The following is a 6,898-nucleotide window of genomic DNA, read 5'->3' on the forward strand; positions in this document are numbered from 1 at the left end:
GCAGAGAGGCACTGCCTTCAGGATCGGGGGCCAGAAATAGTCCTGGGAATGAAGAGGCTGAGAGTGTAGCGGTGCTGCAGGAGTGACAGCTGAGGGACTGGGGGAGACGAAAGCTCTGTCAGAAGGAGAAGGATAAAGAAGACGGGCTTGTTTGCTTGCATTGACAATCAACAGAGTCACTCCCAAGATAATGAGTCACTTCAAAGAAAGAAACAGATATCTGAGTTTGCAGCTGAATCACCAAAGACGGCAAAGAACCCTCAAAGAAGATGAAACAGTGCTGTATTCTCTGGAGAAGAAGGCCTCCTATTCTGGGGCATCGAGGTTGTCAAACTTTAAGGAAATGCTGCAACGTATGCAAAGAGTACACGGAGCAGACTTGTCTCAGACAAGTGTCTCATTGTATTAAAAACACAAACACACTTTATCTTTGTTTCCATTTAAGGTTATTCAGTAGGGCCAGTTCCTTCCCTGGAGCAGGGCTCACGTGACTTTCCTGGGCACGCTCATGTCAGACAAATCCCCCACACGGTCTGTTTCTGCACAGGAATTATGTAGAGACTATGAGCCCAGACCCTGAACAATCGAAACTATGACCTTGGTCTAAAATCGAGGCAGCCCCTGGACGGACGCTGCGAGCAGAGAGCAGCCCGGGTCGTGACTGGCCCCTCCCCGCTGAAGGCGCTCTTCTCTGCATTCCCCTCTCGGTGGGGAGACGTCTCCCCTGTGGCTCTGTGATGAGGGCCACCGTCTCACACGTGGCCCGGCGCGTATTACTGCTGACTCCTGCAGGGGCTAGAGGCCCTCCCTCCTGGACCCCTGCATCCGGAACTGTCCCGCACAGTCCCCGGAAGGCGGGTGACTTACTCTCATGATGTGTCTTGAACGTCAGTGGTTCCTGTACTTTGTTTATCCCGAGGGAGCTCTGCCCCTCCAGTCCAGTTCAGTCAGTTCAGTCGCTCAGTCGTGTCCGACTGTCTGCGACCCCACGGACCACAGCACGCCAGGCCTCCCGGAGTTTACTCACACTCGTGTCCATTGAGTGGGTGATGCCATCCAGCCATCTCATCCTCTGTCATCCTCTGCCTCTTCAGGTGGCCCTCTTGGGCAGGGCTGAAGGATGCCTCTGCCCATGAATCGCAGCTGGCCCCTGGGAGGTCGGGGGGCAGGCCCCGTGGGGTTAGACCTTTCCTTCGCAGCTGGCCCTCCCTGCTCCTTCCCCCAGCGGAGAAGTCATATTTTGCCCTTTAAATGCAACAGGCAGACTTAGATGCCAGTCCACCGTGACTTCCTCCAGCCCCACACTGCAGGGGAAAGCATGACCCTCTCTGATGAAAGCCCGGCACCTTTGCTTTCAGTTGAGCAGGGAGTGGGAAGGAACCACCACCTCAGGCTCCTAGGGCTGAGCTGGGGCTCAGAAGCTTCCTTCAAATCTTACCTTCAACAAAACGCTTCACATGCGCAGCTGCAGAAGCCTTTGCTTTTAAACCCATCCAGCTTTTCCAAGACAGTCTCCTTGACCAAAGTCAACTGATTGCAGAATTTAATTAAATGTCCAAATGTCTTCATAGCAGCACCTAGATTAGCATTTGATTGTCTAATGCTTGACTGTAGCCTAGTCAAGGTCACACAGCGCAAGTCCTTCCTTCACAGGTGGTTGTGAGGCTGCGTGGTGGCTGTCAACCACTGAAGAGCGTCTGGTGCGCGGGAGTCAAGCACTGACTATCCTAAATGTTGCCAGCTCTGTGGCTTTGGGCAAATCGTGTAATTTGTCCGAGCCTTGATTTCCTCGTGGTAACATGAAATCCCTGGAATAGAAAATCACAGATGTTTCTCTCTTTTTTAAAAAAACAAAAAGTTGATTGTTTTTAATTGGAGGACATTTGCTATACAGTGTTGTGTTGGTTTCTGCCGCACATCGGCATGAATCGGCCGTAGGTGTACGTGTGCCCTCTCTGGTCGCCCTCTCCCACCCCTGGGTTGTCACAGAGTGCTGCCGTGAGCTCCCTGCGTCACACGGCAGCCCCGCAGGCTCTCTGTTGTACGTATGTTAGTGCGTAAGCTTCCATGCCACTGTCTCCATTCACCCCACCTTCTCCTTCCTGCCCCTCCTGTGCCCACAAGTCTGATCTCTGTGTGTGCATCTCCACCGCTGCCGTGCACATAGGATCATCAGAACCATCTTTCTAGATTCTGTATATATATGTGTTAATATGCAATATTTGTGTTTCTTTTTCTGGCTTACCTTACTATGTATAATAAGCCCCAGGTTCAAGCACCTCATTAGCATGGACTCAAACGCATTCCTTTTTTATGGCTGAGTAATGTTCCACTGCGTACGTGTACCACAGCCTCTCTATGCATTCGTCTGTCGATGGACATCTAGGTTGCTTCTCTGTCCTGCTATTGTAACTGTGCTGCACTGAACATCGCGGTACCTGTGTCTTTCTGAATTCTGCTTTTCTCAGAGTATATGTCCCACAGTGGCATTGCTGGGTCGTGTGGTAGTTTGTGTCTTCCCGGGTGGCTCTAGTGGTAAAGAACCTGCAGGAGATGTGAGATGCAGGTAAACAGCCCACCCGCCCCTGCAGGGGATACGAGATGCAGGTAAACAGCCCACCCGCCCCTGTAGGAGATATGAGATGCAGGTAAACAGCCCACCCGCCAGTGCAGGAGATACGAGAGCAGGTAAACAACCCACCCGCCCCTGCAGGAGATACGAGAGCAGGTAAACAACCCACCCGCCAGTGCAGGAGATACGAGATGCAGGTAAAGAACCCACCCGCCCCTGCAGGAGATATGAGATGCAGCTAAACAACCCACCCGCCCCTGCAGGAGATACGAGATGCAGGTAAACAGTCCACCCGCCCCTGCAGGAGATATGGGATGCAGGTAAACAGCCCACCCGCCCCTGCAGGAGATACGAGATGCAGGTAAACAGCCCACCCGCCCCTGCAGGAGATATGGGATGCAGGTAAACAGCCCACCCGCCCCTGCAGGAGATACGAGATGCAGGTAAACAACCCACCCGCCCCTGCAGGAGATATGAGATGCAGGTAAACAGCCCACCCGCCAGTGCAGGAGATACGAGATGCAGGTAAACAGCCCACCCGCCCCTGCAGGAGATGTGAGATGCAGGTAAACAGCCCACCCGCCCCTGCAGGAGATACGAGATGCAGGTAAACAACCCACCCGCCCCTGCAGGAGATACGAGATGCAGGTAAACAGCCCACCCGCCCCTGCAGGAGATACGAGATGCAGGTAAACAACCCACCCGCCCCTGCAGGAGATACGAGATGCAGGTAAACAACCCACCCGCCCCTGCAGGAGATACGAGATGCAGGTAAACAACCCACCTGCCCCTGCAGGAGATACGAGATGCAGGTAAACAGCCCACCCGCCCCTGCAGGAGATATGAGATGCAGGTAAACAACCCACCCGCCCCTGCAGGAGATGCGAGATGCAGGTAAACAACCCACCCGCCCCTGCAGGAGATGCGAGATGCAGGTAAACAACCCACCCGCCCCTGCAGGAGATATGAGATGCAGGTAAACAGCCCACCCGCCCCTGCAGGAGATATGAGATGCAGGTAAACAACCCACCCGCCCCTGCAGGAGATGCGAGATGCAGGTAAACAGCCCACCCGCCCCTGCAGGAGATGCGAGATGCAGGTAAACAACCCACCCGCTCCTGCAGGGGATACGAGATGCAGGTAAACAGCCCACCCGCCCCTGCAGGAGATACGAGATGCAGGTAAACAGCCCACCCGCCCCTGCAGGAGATGTGAGAGCAGGTAAACAACCCACCCGCCCCTGCAGGAGATGCGAGATGCAGGTAAAAAACCCACCCGCCCCTGCAGGAGATACGAGATGCAGGTAAACAGCCCACCCGCCCCTGCAGGAGATACGAGATGCAGGTAAACAACCCACCCGCCCCTGCAGGAGATACGAGATGCAGGTAAACAACCCACCCGCCCCTGCAGGAGATATGAGATGCAGGTAAACAGCCCACCCGCCAGTGCAGGAGATACGAGATGCAGGTAAACAGCCCACCCGCCCCTGCAGGAGATGTGAGATGCAGGTAAACAGCCCACCCGCCCCTGCAGGAGATATGAGATGCAGCTAAACAACCCACCCGCCAGTGCAGGAGATGTGAGATGCAGGTAAACAACCCACCCGCCAGTGCAGGAGATACAAGAGCAGGTAAACAACCCACCCGCCCGTGCAGGAGATATGAGATGCAGGTAAACAACCCACCCGCCCGTGCAGGAGATGTGAGATGCAGGTAAACAGCCCACCCGCCCCTGCAGGAGATATGAGATGCAGGTAAACAACCCACCCACCAGTGCAGGAGATGTGAGATGCAGGTAAACAGCCCACCCGCCCCTGCAGGAGATATGAGATGCAGGTAAACAACCCACCCGCCCCTGCAGGAGATGTGAGATGCAGGTAAACAACCCACCCGCCCCTGCAGGAGATATGAGATGCAGGTAAACAACCCACCCGCCAGTGCAGGAGATATGAGATGCAGGTTCGATCCCCAGGTCAGGAAGATCCCCTGGAGGAGGGCGTGGCAACCCACTCCAGTATTCCTGCCTGGAGAGTCTCATGGACAGAGGAGCCTGGCAGGCTACAGTCCATGGGGTCGCAAACAGTCGGACATGACTGAACTGACTGAGCACACACACGGTATTTTTTTAAGGAATCTCTGGACTGTTTTCCACGGTGGACAGGCTGCCCTGGAGGCCTTGGGTCTGCCCCGGGGAGGACGGGGGTGGACGCGGCACAGCTGTGTGGATTATCAGGCCCGGGCAGCACCAGCTAGGCAGGGGAGCTGGTGGCCACGGTACAGGGATGCCATCTCTTAGGGCTTTCTCTAGCCCCTGGCAGCTCTGCCCCATGGGGTCGACCGCCGGGGTGGCATGGCCGCTTGCATCACAGGAGCCCTGGCTGCCTCGGGCCAGGAGCCGCGGCTCTGTTGGAGCCCTCTCTCGAGCCTCTGCCAGCGGGCGTGCAGAAGCCCCGGGCTGGCCTGTGTTTGTTGGTGCAGCAGTGCTCAAACCCACCCCCAGGCTGGGGTCCTTCCCTCGTGCTTGGCGCCTCAAGCACTTATAGGGCCACCTCTCTGGGGTCTCTGCTGGTCGGCTGCCACACTGGCGTTGGGCGAGGGGGGCTATGGTGATGCTCCACGATCTGCGTGTGACTCAGCCTGTGATCTTGCCTCCCTGCCTGCCCGGCTCTGCCCCCCGAGACCTCCCCCTCACGTCCCCTCGGGCCGTCTCCCTCTTCTCTTCCACAGTCAGCAGCAGACCTCACCCTGGGGTTGCTCCCCCATCCCCACACTCCAGCTCCCTCCCACTGCCCCTCCCAGGCCCTGTCCTGGGCCCGCAGAGCTGAGGCAGGGACTGTCCATGTGGATCTCGGTCCACCCAGGGTCACAGGTCAGCTGCTGCACTCTTAACGGCCCCCTGCCTCCCCTCTGCCCTAAACGACAGCCCCACATGGGGATCCGACCCCTGCATCAGTTCCCCCAGGCCCTGCAGGATTCTGCACGGATCTATAAACCCCTTTCTGGAGGTCAGGGACTCCTGCCCACTCTCAGTGGGTGTTCCGCCAGATCTTCTGCATCTGGAGATTATTCCTGGTGTGTCCACAAAGAGATGGACTCCTCGTCCACCTACTCCTCTGCCGTCTTGCCTCCTTCTCTCTTCTCTTCAGTTTAGTTCAGTTCAGTTGCTCAGTCATGTCCGACTCTTTGCAACCCCATGGACTGCAGCACACCAGGCCTCCCTGTCCATCACCAACTCCTGGAGTCCATGTCCATTGAGTCGGTGATGCCATCCAACCATCTCATCCTCTGTGCATCCCGTTCTCCTCCTGCCTTTAATCTTTCCCAGCATTAGGGTCTTTTCAAATCAGTCAGCTCTTTGCATCAGGTGGCCAAAATATTGGAGTTTCAGCTTCAGCATCAGTCCTTCCAATGAACACCCAGGACTGATCTCCTTTAGGATGGACTGGTTGGATCTCCTTGCAGTCCAAGGGACTCTCAAGAGCCTATTCCAACACCACAGTTCCAAAGCACCAATTCTTTGGCACCTGCATGAAGGGAGCAAAGTCTACGCAAGCTGAGTCTGTGGGGGGAAGGAAACTGGAGTGAAGGTAGGGGAAGGAAACGGGACAGAGCCGCGGCGGGAGGAGGAGCAGAAACAGTGAGAAGACCCCTCTGCCTGCTGGACCCTGGAACTCTGTCACGAAGAAACGATTCAAACGGCGCAGAGCAGATGAGCCTGGGGCTATCTCCACCCCAGCTCCTAGGAGCCCTGGTGCCTGGGCGTCCTGGTCTGACCCTGAGACTCTTGTCAGACGTGGCAATAAAAGCCCAGCTCTTCTGCACAGTAGACTCATCCAGGCGACTCTTCGAGCACCTACTAGAGCCAGGCCTGGGCACCTACTCTGTGACATGACAAATGCAGGGGAAGCTGGTTCCGATTCTTCCTTATCAGGAAACCCTTGAAAAATCACCTTTACTCTTTCTTAGCATCATCTCCTGGAGAAGGCAATGGCACCCCACTCCAGTACTTTTACCTGGAAAATCCCATGGATGGAGGAGCCTGGTAGGCTGCAGTCCATGGGTTCGCTAGAGTTGGACATGACTGAGTGACTTCACTTTCACTTTTCACTTTCATGCATTGGAGAAGGAAATGGCAACCCACTCCAGTGTTCTTGCCTGGAGAATCCCAGGGATGGGGGAGCCCGGTGGGCTGCCGTCTATGGGGTCGCACAGAGTCGGACACGACTGAAGTGACTTAGCAGCAGCAGCAGCATCTACACAGAAAGGGGTCTTTCCATTTGAGGGTCCTGAGTTAAATGCCAATCTGGGGGACTCAGGAAAGTTGAGG

This window comes from Bubalus bubalis, chromosome 9 (genome assembly GCF_019923935.1).
Source record: "Bubalus bubalis isolate 160015118507 breed Murrah chromosome 9, NDDB_SH_1, whole genome shotgun sequence".
In the NCBI taxonomy this organism is placed as follows: Eukaryota; Metazoa; Chordata; class Mammalia; order Artiodactyla; family Bovidae; genus Bubalus; species Bubalus bubalis.